The 14726-nt window shown below is 41.2% G+C and overlaps 1 protein-coding gene across 1 annotated transcript in view; it reads right to left on the bottom strand.

Moving 5' to 3' along the window:
- Window positions 1–14726, bottom strand: part of LOC112261493 (FERM domain-containing protein 6) — a 73739-nt gene that overhangs the window by 58568 nt on the left and 445 nt on the right. The window lies entirely within an intron of this gene.

Here is a 14726-nt window from a genome sequence, read left to right as displayed (position 1 = left end):
TTGATAATGATGTGTGTTATTCAAATACATAGCCAGTTAAACAGGTTAAGGAAACCGGCCAGGGAATCGACAATCAAACGTCTGCGGCAGCACCTGGGCTGTGTCCCATATGACACCCTATCCCCTATATAAATGCACAGCAAGGTTTACTTTCAGATTTTTTTTTAAAGTACTGACTAGCGCGCACACACACAAATTACTAACTATACACACACACACACATCTCAAAGTACTATACACACACACCTCAAAAAACTATACACACACACACACACCTCATAACACACCTCAAACCGCCAGTCGCCAGACATGTTTGAACCGTCAGCAGCAGTCGCTCTCTCTCTCCTCTCGCTCCCTCCCCTTCCCCCTCTCTCCTCCTTTACTCCAGGCCCAAGGAGCTCTGCACTCAGCCCTGTGACACGCATGAGTAATCCGCTCAACTATCACTGGTAGCTCTGAGAAAAAAAAAACCACAGCCACCCTGACCATTATATATGCTCAAAACAGAAGAGGATGTGGCTGCAAAGAAAATGGCTGGGAAAAACAGACTAGTGTTATTCATACACACCCAATGCCTGACGTTTTAAATGAGGCTAATCCTGTTAAAAACAACTCAAGATATTTTAGAACACAACAGAATATGCAGAGGCATATCAATAGCAACACTAAACTGGGATACTCCCCTGGTTATAAAGATCATGTTCACAGCTACAGCGAGTTGCATGTGACGTGAGACACTCTGTCCCGCGTCCCAAATTGCACCCTCTACCCTCTGGGGTACTGTGCTAAATACGGAATAGGAAGTGTCCGATTTTTCTTCTTCTCCTTCTGTAGTCCCGGTGATATATTTTTCACAAATGAGGATAAGTCTAACCACAGTGCTGGATAAAGAATAGACTAGTTACTGTTACTGTTGGTGAAATGGGAGCCAGCCAGCAGCATCTTTCTGCAATACAACTTTACAGTGAGAGGGAGGTTGGAGTGTGTGGGTGAGCGTGTGTTGGAACCCAACACAGACAGGCAGAAGGGGAAAGATAGTATTTCTCCATGTCATTAACAGTAACCCCATCCTTTCTCATGGTTGCTGTGCAATACTGTCCTCAGACACTAATATGATTCCCTCAGACACTTTATACTCCAATAACACAGTTCACTGATATGATTTGTACATAAAAGGGTAAAGTAGACTCATGGGGCTGTGTTCCAAATGATACCCTATTCCCTATATAGTGCAGTGGGCCCTGATCAAAATTAGTGCACTACATAGGGAATGTACTGGCATTTGGCATGCAACTATGGTCATGGAACTGGTCCCAGATCAAAATACCTTTACATACAGTTGAAGTTGGAAGTTTACATACACTTAGGTCATTAACACTTGTTTTTCAACCACTCCACAAATTTCTTGTTAACAAACTATAGTTTTGGCAAGTCGGTTAGAACATCTACTTTGTGCATGACACAAGTCATTTTTCCAACAATTATTAACAGACAGATCAGGGGGTCAGAAGTTTACATACACTAAGTTGACTGGGCCGTTAAACAGCTTGGAAAATTCCAGAAAATGATGTCATGGCTTTAGAAGCTTCTGATAGGCTAATTGACATCATTTAAGTCAATTGGAGGTGTACCTGTGGATGTATTTCAAGGCCCACCTTAAAATGCAGTGCCTCTTTGCATGACATCATGGGAAAAACAAAAGAAGTCAGCCAAGAACTCAGAAAAAAAATTGAAGACCTCCACAAGCCTGTTTCATCCTTGGTAGCAATTTCCAAACGCCTGAAGGTAACACGTTCATCTGTACAAACAATAGTACGCAAGTATAAACACCATGGGACCACGCAGCCGTCATACCGCTTAGGAAGGAGGCGCGTTCTGTCTCCTAGAGATGAACGTACTTTGGTGCGAAATATGCAAATCAATCCTAGAACAACAGCAAAGGATCTTGTGAAGATGCTGGAGGAAACAGGTACAAAAGTATCTATATCCACAGTAAAACGAGTCCTATATTGACATAACCTGAAAGGCTGCTCAGCGAGGAAGAAGCCACTACTTCAAAACCGCCATTAAAAAGCCAGACTACAGTTTGCAACAGCACATGGGGACAAAGATCATACTTTTTGGAGAAATGTCCTCTGGTCTGATGAAACAAAAATAGAACTGTCTGGCCATAATGACCATCGTTATGTTTGGAGGAAAAAGGGGGAAGCTTGCAAGCCGAAGAACACCATCCCAACCGTGAAGCACAGGGGTGGCAGCATCATGTTGTGGGGGTGCTTTGCTGCATGGGGGACTGGTGCACTTCACAAAATAGATGGCATAATGAGGATGGAAAATTGTGGATATATTGAAGCAACATCAAGACATCAGTCAGGAAGTTAAAGCTTAGTCGCAAATGGGTCTTCCAAATGGACAATGACCCCAAGCAAACTTCCAAAGTTGTGGCAAAATAGCTTAAGGACAACAAAGTCAAGGTATTGGAGAGGCCATTACAAGGCCCTGACCTAAATCCTATAGAAAATGAGTGGGCAGAACTGAAAAAGCCTGTGCGAGCAAGGAGGCCTACAAACCTGACTCAGGTACACCAGCTTTGTTAGGAGGAATGGGCCAAATTCACCCAACTTATTGTGGGAAGCTTGTGGAAGGCTACCCGACACGTTTGACCCAGGTTAAACAATTTAAAGGCAATGCCACCAAATACTAATTGAGTGTATGTAAACTTCTGACCCACTGGGAATGTGATGAAAGAAAGAAAAGCTGAAGTAAATAATTCTCTACTATTATTCTGACATTTCACATTCTTAAAATAAAGTGGTGATCCTAACTGACCTAAGACAGGGAATTTTTACTAGGATTAAATGTCAGGAATTGTGAAAAACTGAGTTTAAATGTATTTGGCTAAGGTGTATGTAAACCTCCGACTTCAACTGTGAATATAAGATGGCAGTAATTGATAATAAGACAGTTCTGGGCCTATCTGTCGTTAAATTGTGCATCATTCCAAAACCAGCTGATGCTTCGAGTCAGTCTAAATGATGACATTGTTTTATCTGAGATTACATGATTAATAATGAATTATTCCTCAAGGGGGGACACTACATGTCATTGTATAAACAAAGTGTATGAAAATGCAGTGAATCTCTCCGCATCTATGCACTGTCTGTGTCACATGGATGGAACTAAAGATAACACAGAGTTAGAGAGATGAGGGAGAGGTACAAAACAAAAACAAAAAGACTTGAGGGGGAGGTCGAGAGATGAAATAGAGAGAGGGGGACAGCGAGAAAGGAGAGAGAATAAAGAAGAGATAAGAGAAGACAGAGAGTGACAGAGTGAAAGATGAGAGAAAGAGAGAGGGGACAGAGGTGTGAGGGAGAGAGAGAGAGACACTCCATAACACATTGCAAGAGTCTGTCGGTCAGGCAGCTTAGCTAGCTACAGAAGCAGCATACAGAACTATTTGTCTACGGTAATCACTGCAGAATGGATTATGACAACAGTAGTGGAAGAGAGAGGGCCCTGGGGCTATGGTCTTTGGGTGAGGCAGTAGAGGTGAGGAGGGGAATCAGTGAATCAGTCAGGTTTTACAGACAAAACCAAACAACAAGAGTAAGTCTGGACTGAAGATCCCCAAGAGGACATTAGAGAGAAAGCCAGAGACAAGACTTAGGAGAAGAACAAATAGAATAAAATCACAAGGCAGGTAGGTTGCTTCCTCCCACAGATTGTCACCAAACTAGGTAGGATGACATGGGCATGGGAAAAAACAAATTGGTTCTCAAGTGAAACAGTACAAACAGCTGCTCAGAGGAAAAAAAGGTCTGTCCCAGAAAGACCTACTTAATAGTTTTACCAGCTTGACTGACGGTGATGTTTGGTTTTGTTTCCTGCTCAGGCAGGGGACACTTCCTTCCTGTCCAGACAGAGACAGCACCTGCACCATTTACTTTTCTGTGTGTTTCCTGTGTGTCTGAGTCTGTACACACTGTGTCTACTCTTAGAAAAAAGGGTTCCAAAAGGGTTCTTCAGCTGTCCACATAGGAGAACCCTTTTTGGTTCCATGTAGAACTCTCTGTGGAAAGGGTTCTACATGGAACACAAATGGGTTCTTCAAAGGGTTCTCCTATGGGGACAACCGAAGAACCCTTTTAGGTTCTAGATTGCATCTTTTTTCTAAGAGAGTGTGTCTCTACCGTGTCTCTAGTCTTACCAGAAGACATCAGTTTGGAGCACGGAAGCTGCTCTATTTCCTCAATCAACTGGACAAATAAGCACAAAAACAGGCATTGTTTTTATTCCGCTTTCTTCCGACAGCTGGAGAAGCTAGAGAGGAAAACAAGCATGTACAGTGGCTTGGAAAGTATTCACCCCCTAGGCATTTTCCTATTTTGTTGCCTTTTGGGGGGTTTGTATCATTTGATTTACACAACATGCCTACCACTTTGAAGATGCAAAATATTTTGTATTGTGAAGAAAACAAGAAATAAGACACACAAAAAACTGAACTTGAGCATGCATAACTATCCACACTTTTTCTGGCCACTCTTCCGTAAAGCCCAGCTCTGTGGAGTGTACGTACGGCTTAAAGTGGTCCTATGGACAGATACTCCAATCTCCGCTGTGGAGCTTTGCGGCTCCTTCAGTTGGTCTCTTTGTTGCCTCTCTGGTTAATGCCCTCCTTTCCTGGTCCGTGAGTTTTGGTTGGCGGTCCCCCTGGTGCCATATTGTTTCCATTATTTAATAATGGATGTAATGGTGCTCTGTGGGATGTTCAAAGTTTCTGATATTTTTGTTATAACCCAACCCTGATCTGTACTTCTCCCCAACTTTGTCCCTGACCTGTTTGGAGAGAGCTCCTTGGTCTTTATGGTTCTGCTTGCTTGGTGGTGCCCCTTGCTTAGTGGTGTTACAGACTCTGGGGCCTTTCAGAACAGATCAGATCATGTGACACTTAGATTGCACACAGGTGGACTTTATTTAACAAATTATGTGACTTCTGAAGGTAATGGGTTGCACCAGATCTTATTTAGGGGCTTCATAGCAAAGGTGTGAATACATATGCACGCACCACTTTTCCGGTTTTTATTTTGGGGAATCTGGACTATTTTGTGTATGTTCATTACATGAAATCTAAATAAAAATCTATTTAAATTACAGGTTGTAATGCAACAAAATAGGAAAAAAGCCAAGGGGGATGAATAGTTTTGCAAGGCACTGTGGTACATCCGTTAGCAGAGGTAGCTGATTGGATGGCCATGTATTAGGAGGGAGACTGCCTAACCACCAAGCTGCCAGATCCTTGTTATTCTGTAGCATTGCCGTTAAACAAAATAGAGCAACCAATGCAAAATAGAGCAACCAATGCAGAATCTATAGTACTCCTCAATCTGTTAGGAATAATTGTGTGGAGAAAAACGAACATTCTGTTATTGGATTAGCCTACAAAGGAAAACTTCCCATGTAATTCAACGACACAGTTATTATACAGTAAGTAAGAAATATGGAAATGAGTTATGTTAAATTGAGTTATATAACATAATGACAATAATATCAGAGCAGGTAACAGGTGCTTTCTCGCTTTACTTGCTGGGTGCTCTGCCATATATGAAAATGACTTGAAAGGAAATCCCACGTTCAAGAACATTGGGAAACAGTGGGACTCCAAAATGTTTTTTTTTTTTTAAAGACGTCACCTCATTTCATCTTTTTACTTTCAGCCGGGCAGGCTAACGCGTTTCAGCAATTATGCCTTCATCAGAGCATCAGGAGATGTGCTAAAGCCATTGTTTTTATGCAAGTGCTTAGGTGCACAGGGCAGTGCATAGTGGTATTCAAAACATTAGTCAACCAACAATTGTTACAATATACAGTAACAGTCAAACGTTTCGACACACCTACTCATTCAAGGGTTTTTCTTTATTTTTGACTATTTTCTACATTGTTGAATAAAAATGAAGATTATCAAAACTATGAAATAACAAATATGTCACAATCATGAAGTAACCAAAAATAGTGTTAAACAAATCAAAATATACCCTCTGCCTTGATGACAGCTTTGCACACTCTTGGCATTCTCTCAACCAGCTTCATGAGGTAGCCACCTCGAATGCATTTCAATTAAGAGGTGTGCCTTGTTATTAAAAGTTAATTTGTGGAATTTCTTTCCGTCTTAATGCGTTTGAGACAATCAGTTGTGTTGTGACAAGGTAGTGGTGGTACATCCGTTCTGCCAGTCGCATTCTGTTAAAGTTCCCCAAAGCACACACATCCCTGGGTCGCTCGTCTTTTCTTTTCTGTGATGCATTGTTGTCTCTACCTTCTTGCCCTTTGTGCTGTTGTCTGTGCCCAATAATGTTTGTACCCGGTTTTGTGCTGCTGTCATGTTGGGTTGCTAAAAATTTTTTAAATTAAGAACTAAAATTAAGAACTAAAAATTAAGAAAGTTTCTTCAAGTGCAGTCGCAAAAACCATCCAGCGCTATGATTAAACTTGCTCTCATGAGAACCGCCACAGGAAAGGAAGACCCAGAGTTAGAATTGCAGCCCAAATAAATGCTTCACAGAGTTCAAGTAACAGACATCAACATCAAATAAACCACTACTAAAGGACACAAATAATAAGAAGAGACTTGCTTGGGCCAAGAAACACAAGCAATGAACATTAGACTGGTGGAAATCTGTCCATTGATCTGATGAGTCCAAATTTGAGATTTTTGGTTCCAGCCACTGTGTCTTTGTGAGACACAGAGTAGGTGAACAGATTATCTCTGCATGTGTGGTTCCCAATGTGAAGCATGGAAGAGGTGGTGTTATGGTGGGGGTGCTTTGCTAGTGACACTGTCAGTGATTTTTTTGAATTCAAGGCACACTTAACCAGCCTGGCTACAACAGCATTCTGATGCGATATACCATCCCGTCTGGTTTGCGCTAAGTGGGCCTATCATTTGTTTTTCAACAGGACAATGACCCAAAACACACCTCCAGGCTGTGTAAGGGCTATTTGGCCAAGAAGAAGAGTGATGGAGTACTGCATCAGATGACCTGGCCTCCACAGCCACCTGACCTCAACCCAATTGAGATGGTTTAGGATGAGTTGGACCGAAGAGTGAAAGAAAAGCAGCCAACAAGTGCTCGGTATATGTGGGAACTCCTTCAAGACTGTTGGAAAAGCATTCCAGGTGAAGCTGGTTGAGAGAATGTCAAGAGTGTGCAAAGCTGTCATCAAGGCAAAGGGTGGCTACTTTGAAGAACCTCAAATATATTTTGATTAGTTTAAAAACTGTTTTGGTTACTACATGATTGCATATGTGTTATTTCATAGTTTTGATATCTTCACTATTATTCTACAATGTAGAAAATAGTAAAAAAATAAAGAAAAACCCTTGAATTAGTAGGTGTGTCCAAACTTTTGACTGGTACTGTATATGTGACCGACTGCCTTGATTCAGTCTTATGTATCGACATTTTAAATTGTGTGTTTTACATTGGATAAAACCAGAGACACAGAGCTACAAAATGGTCTATCATAAACTGCATTTGAGGAACAATAGGAAAGTTATTCTGCTTTGAAATTTGAACAACTTGTAACCTGCTGTAGAGCTCTTCTTTGTCTACACCCATTCAGCATCATTCACACCCTCTTAAGCTTTAGCCCCACCCAAACTCTGACCATTTTACTCACCCTAGTAAAGCAGGTTAGGCTGTTTTCATGTTATCCAGAGCGTTGGTGACTACCTGTGCTGCTGGCAACAATTTAATTGCGCTTTTTTGCAGACGTTTTTCTGACACCGGCCATATTCATTAACTGTTGAGCGTTTGTAAATTCATCAGTTATTCTGCACTCTGGCACACTCATATGAAAGTGCTCTGAAATCAGAGTAGATGGCCAGACTGAATTTACGAATGAACCAGAAATGGTTACTTGTAGTCTTTTGTTAAAACATATAGCTAATTATCTAAACAATTAACCATATTCCCAACTCATGACGTTACTACCCTGCATGAATCTGCAGGTAGCTAACCAACCGGATTCAATGTTAGCTAGCCAAGCAAATGGCTCTGAGATATGAATAATAAGACCATACACGTAATGTTAGCTAGCGAGCTAACAGTACACTTTAACTTGAAATGAAAAGACTGTCAAAATTAGAAATGTGTAATATCTGAAAATGTAGCTAGCTAGACTATCTTACCCGTGGCCTAAAACCTGAGTAGATAGCCAGAGCGAATTTACCAGCTACATCTATCAACAGTTGTTGCAGTGACATTCTATTGAAATGGACACTTGCATAGTAGAGTCTTTTGTTAAGACATGTAGCTAGCTAGCTAAACAATGAACCATAAACCAACTCATGACGTTCCTACCCAGCATGAATCTGCAGGTAGCTAACCAACCAGGTTTAATGTTAGCTAGCTAATATTAAGCTATAAGCAAAAGCCTCTGAGATACGAATAATAAGATCATACATGTAACGTTAGTGAACCAGCCAGCTAACTTTAGCTATCTAACAGTACACTTTAACATAAAAAAAACAACACTTTCTGGCAAAATTAGATATGTGTAATATCTGAAAATGTAGCTAACTAGCTATCTTACCCATATACATCATGGATGGATGCGTCTCTTGTCACAGATGCCATGGTTGCCCTTAGTTTGAAGATGTAATCTGGAGATATGTGTTTTCTCCATCTCCTTAACTATCATACTTGAAATCCACTGATTTCAAAACTCGGTCCTCCAGAAAGTGGAGAGCAACACGTATGCAGTTTTACTATGCAATATATATATATTTTTAAGCTGCGTTAGACATGATTACCTACACATACTGACCAGCTCAAATAGACAGAAGCGTGCTCTATGGCACACTAATCCAAACTCATCTCTCGGCATGTCCAACCCACTCATTATCTCAGCCAATCACGTCTAGCGGAAAGGTTGCTGGCTTTTTTTGTGGCTAAACCAACTAGGCTCGTAATTTAACCATTTTATTCGTATCTACAGATGGCATACAAGTTTGTTATCAAGGCACATGAAAGATCACATGTTCCAGAAGGCATTTCTGCCAAAAAACACATTTTGATTTAAAAAAAGTTTACGTTCAAATGTAGTGACTCGCGACATACGCCTAGTTTCCTGAAATGGGTCACATATACAAATACCCAGATCAGCAGAATAAACTCAAATAACATTAAGGTATCAATTTTTTGAAAGGGCCTGAACAAGAAATCATAATTTAGACCTCGAGGGTGCATGGTATTTAATCTATCAGTCAAAGCATTTTAGAGAGGTTGCCACTTCTGATGGATGTGACCTGTTCCAGAAAGGGATTTTCCGCCAGAGGCTGGAGCATAAGCTCTGTTTGTAGAATTGGCCAGTGTTTTAGGATTTCACTTTTGATTTTGTTTGAACAAAGATTGTTACAAAGCACAGTCATGACGTGCTGTCCTTTTGGGGCTTCTGAGCTAGGAGGTGGGAGCGCTGAATGACAGGTCTATAATATCCTCTGTTAGCAAACCTGTGTGTCATTTCCTTTGCCAGAGCGTCAGACTCTTTCAGTGTAGAGCAGTTGCTTCTCAGGTGTAGAAACTGGCCAGTCGGGATAGTGGTTTTGAGATGTCTCGGATGAACTGTTGAAGTGGAGGACAGTATTCCTCTGTTGGTTTCCAATAGATCGTAGTTTGGATTTTGTTAGCATCATCCTTGAATATTTTGAGATCTAGGAAGTTGATACTGTTGGGGCCACTTTCAACAGTGAATTGAAAGAAAGTCGTTGTGTTGATCAGATAACGGACAAAGTCATTAAGATTCTCTTTAGATGAACCCCAAAATAAAATTGTAGTCAATGTAGCGCTTGGGGAAGAAAAGGTTTAGTCTTTATTTTTAACATAAACTGCCTCCCAATTTCAAGAGCTCCAACAGAAAGTAATCAGGGGGATTTACAGTCATCACGTGACTTTAGGAATTTGGCAATCGATTGTAGGCCTTCAGCATGGGGAATAAATGTGTACAGACTAGCCACATCTAATGTCACAAGTAGTACATCAGAATCAATTTGACAGTCATTTAAGCAGTTGAGTAGATCTTTTGTGTCTTTTAGAAATGATGGCAACTTGAAAACCATAACTTCCATTAAAAACAATCTATGAATTTTGAAAGGGGCTCTGTGACTGATCCTGTCGCTGATAATAGGTATGGGTGAAGGCTGAGTCAGGTCCTTATGTACTTTCAGAAGGGAATAAATAACTGGGGTGACTGGATAGGTGACATTTAGGAACTCGTATTCACGCTTGGTGATCCAGCTTTGGTGAGACGCATGTTGTAACATGCCATCAATTTCAGATTTTAAAGAAGCAATAGGATCACTTCGCAAGGGTTGATAGGAACCAGACAGTTCAGACCAGACCAGCAGCTGAGTGCTTTCTATTTTCAGAATTATAATAGCTCATGTCCATAACAACTATTGCTCCACCTTTGTCCTCGGGTTTTATGACCATGTCCTTATTCTCCTGGAGATGTTTTAGTGCTTGTCTTTCGGCTGGAGAAGATCGTGATATTGGGGTCCCTGGTCATTTTTTAAAATATAGTTTCCCATTAATTTTCAACCAGCCTGCCAAACAAGGTGACAAGTGGGCTTGTATGGGTAGGGAATACAAACAATGAGGGTTTTGAGAAAGAATGAGGAATAGGGGAGGGACCGCTGTGTTGGGGTTCCCCTTTCTTTGTAGTCTTTCAATATGTTGCTTGTACTGGATCTGTTCAGAGGGGAAAATACAATTTTCAGGTGCAGTTGTTGCATGAATTTGTAGGTATCCACCTTCAATTTGAAGGCTTTCATGTTTTGATTAGTGGATAAAGACTGTCCCTTACTTAGCATAGACTCCTGCGTCAGTGTCAAGGATGTTTTGAAGAGGTTCAGGACAGGAACTTGCCTGTCCTGGGTGACCACCTTAGTGGACCCCATGCCCCTTCTGCCCCTCCTGGTCTTCTTCTTCTTGGTGGTTGGTGTCTGCCTGGGTGGATAGCTCGGTCTTCCGCAAAAGGGGGTGCATGGTCTCATTGTCTGTGTCACTTGGAGTGCTCATCTGGTGATCGGTTGAGAAGAGATTACCACCTGCCTGTCTGCAGGTGTATCTTGTGTTTGTTCCCTGGCGGTTGTTGTTATTCCAGTCATAGACTTTGTTGTCTTTGTAGCCCTTTTAAGTCCCTCATTTTATCCCCCAATACTGCTGTAATTGTTTTTTTAGCATCTCAATGGAGGTGGTCATTTCTCAAGCAAATTCAGCTGCGTCATCTGATTTAGGGAGTTCTTTGATTTTGCTCTATACCATTTGTATAGCTCTCGAAAGGTTTAAGCGGCATTCTGCCTTTTACATACAGTTTTCAGGCATTAGTTTTCAGCCATGAACTACAATCCCGAAGCTGGGTTTTAACCTTTAGAAACGTAAATAATCGTTGCAGTAAGATACACTTACTGCAGCAGTTTTGCATAGATCCATATAGCTATGGGTGCCACCGTCCGACAAAACTACACTTCCCAAGTTATGCATTCACACAGGTGTTCAGAGCATGCTAGATACACTACATAACCAAAAGTATGTGGACACCTGCTCGTCGAACATTTAATTCCAAATTCATGCGCATTAATATGGAGTTGGTTGCCCCTTTGCTGATATAACAGCCTCCACTCTTTCTGGGAATTCTTGCCAATACAACATTGCTGCAGGGACTTGCTTCCGTTCAGCCACAAAAACATTTGTGAGGTCGAGCACTATTAGGCATGGCTCACAGTCGGCGTTCCAATTCATCCCAAAGGTGTTCGATGGAGTTGAGGTCAGGGTTCTGTGCAGGCCAGTCAAGATCTTCTACACCAATCTCGACAAACCATTTCTGTATGGACCTCGCATTGTCATGCTGAAACAGGAAAGGCCTTCCCTAAACTGTTGCCAGGAAGTTGGAAGTACAGAATCATATAGAATGTCATTGTATGCTGTAGCGTTAAGATTTCCCTTCACTGGAACTAATGGGCCTAACCCGAACCATGAAAAACAGCCCAAGCCTTATTCCTCCTCCACCAAACTTTACAGTTGGCACTATGCAGTTAGGCAGGTAGCGTTCTCCTGGCATCTGCCAAACCGAGATTTGTCCATCGGACTGCCAGATGATGAATCATGACTCATCACTCCAGAAAACGCATTTCCACTGCTCCAGAGTCCAATGGCTTTACACCACTCCAGCTGATGCTTGGCATTGCGCACGGTGAACTTAGACTTTTGTGTGGCTGCTTGGCCATGGAAACCCATTTCAGGAATCTCCAGACGAACAGTTATTGTGCTGATGTTGCTTCCAGAGGCAGTTTGGAACTCGGTAGTGAGTGTTGCAACCGAGGATATACGTTTTTTTACGCACTACGCGCTTCAGCGTTCTATTGTCCCGTTCTGTGAGCTTGCGTGGCCTACCACTTCGTGGCTGACACGTTGTTGGCCCAAGACATTTCCACTTCACAATAACAGTACTTACAGTTAACCAGGGCAGCTCTTGCAGGGGAGACATTTTACAAATGGAATTATTGGAAAGGTGGCATCCTATGACCATGGCACCTTGAGAATCACTGAGCTCTTCAGTAAGGCCATTCTACTGCCAATGTTTGTCTATGGAGATTGCATGGCTGTATGCTCGATTTTATACACCTGTCACCAACTGGTTTGGCTGAAATAGCCGAATCCACTCATTTGAAGGGGTGTCCACATACTTTTGTATATATAGTGTAGCTAATTAGCGCAGGTAGACGCCTCGTCTTCCGTCTGTTTTCTTTAAACAAGCACTGTAACATGGAGATAAGGCTGTGTGGGAACACTAGCCCTAACAAGGTGTGTATCAATTTAACCTTCTGTTTTTGAAAATAATTTTTTGTTGATATGAAAGATAAGGTCCTTATGCTTCCAAAACAGTATCGCAAGTAACGGGCGTTGATGTTCAGATTGAGCGTCGGGGCTCTTAACAAAACTTAACAAAAAATGATCCTTCCGCAGGTTCACCTACGGAAACCTTGTTACGACTTTTACTTCCTCTAGATAGTCAAGTTTGATCGTCTTCTCGGTGCTGTACAGAAGAAGCCTTCGTCCAATGACTCTCATGTGTAATTGGTTTAATCAATAATGAGAACTTCAAGGTTAAAAGTGCACTTGTTTAGTATCTGCTCCCATCTGGTATGCCAATAATACTATCAGCATATTTTCAATGTCATCTTATGTTTCTATAGTTCAGTTCCTATAGTTCAGAATAGAATGTGCACAGATTTCACCTGTCTCTTGTCCATGATAGAATGCTGGCCAGTCTAATAGTAAAAATACTTTTGGGCTCTGTTCTTCACTATACATTTTTTTGACAACTTTTACTTCACTACATTTCTAAAGAAAATAATGTACTTTTTACTCCATACATTTTCCTGACACCCAAAAGTACATTGTGAATACTTAGAAAGACAGGAAATTGTCAAATTCACACACATCAAGAGAACATCCCTGGTCATCCTTACTGCCTCTGACCAGGAGGACTGACTAAACACACATGCTTCATTTGTAAATGATGTCTGAGTTTTGGAGTGTGCCCCTGGCTATCTGTAAATTTAAAACAAAAACAAGAAAATGGTGCCATCTGGTTTGCTTAATATGAAGAATTTGAAATTATTTTGATACTTAAGTATATTAAAAACGAAATACTTTTACTTCCGTAGTATTTTAAATGAGTGACTTTTACTTGAGTCATTTTCTATTAAGGTATCTTTACTTTTTCTCAAGTATGACAATTGGTTACTTTTTCCACCACTGACCATAGGGAGGAAATTGTTGGCATTCCTCAATACTGAAGCAAACATAGCAGTTTGTCCATAGTGACACAAGAGGGGGAAAAGTCCCCAACAAGCAAACACATATTCCCACACACCCCCCCACACGAACACACACACACGATTCACGGGCTATCCTCTTCCACCGCCTAGTTATACTATGCTAGTTCTATCTCTCTATATTACTTCTATACAGTCTACCATCCAATAGCCTACTCCGTGCAGAGTCGTTTCATTACAGAGCAGTAATGATAGTATGCCAGATTCCATTCAATAGGAGAAGAAGAGTAAAATAATGAGTCCAAAATAAAGGAGTAAGTGACCCGTTTCAAAATGGAACAGCGATAATGTTATAGGGAAGACATTTAGTAATGCGCAACCTCATCCAAAGTTTAGCATGCCGGCTGTTGTTCTTACGTTGATTTGCAAGACATCCACATACTAGCCTACTTCCAGATGCCATTTGATTTGACACGACAATACTATACCACAGGCAGACAGTGCCAACATCCTACAGGACACTTGGTGTCAGTCTTTTTTTTTAATGAAGAGAGCACGACTATAGCCAACTATAACAACAACAATACAGTAGGTACTAGAACGCGTATGTCATTGCTTAGAACCAAACTGGAAAGGGAGAGACGTAAAACAAAAACCATACGTCGAATTTAATAGATGAGCATTAAATAACATACGAACATATGGTTAAAGGGGTGGTCACAATGTGCAGAATAAACATCACCCATAGTGAGAAAGGAAGATCGATATATTGTCGCAACAAAATGCATCCCGCCTCAAGTATCAGGTCTATAACGTAGCCTAAAGGATAGCAGCAACATTCTGACAGCATCGCTACATTGTAGACACGATACTTATTCCGGTC

Source organism: Oncorhynchus tshawytscha, linkage group LG11, assembly GCF_018296145.1.
Source record: "Oncorhynchus tshawytscha isolate Ot180627B linkage group LG11, Otsh_v2.0, whole genome shotgun sequence".
Classification (NCBI taxonomy): domain Eukaryota; kingdom Metazoa; phylum Chordata; class Actinopteri; order Salmoniformes; family Salmonidae; genus Oncorhynchus; species Oncorhynchus tshawytscha.
The sequence above is the reverse complement of the archived record's forward strand: the minus strand, read 5'-3'. Positions and strand labels throughout refer to the sequence as shown.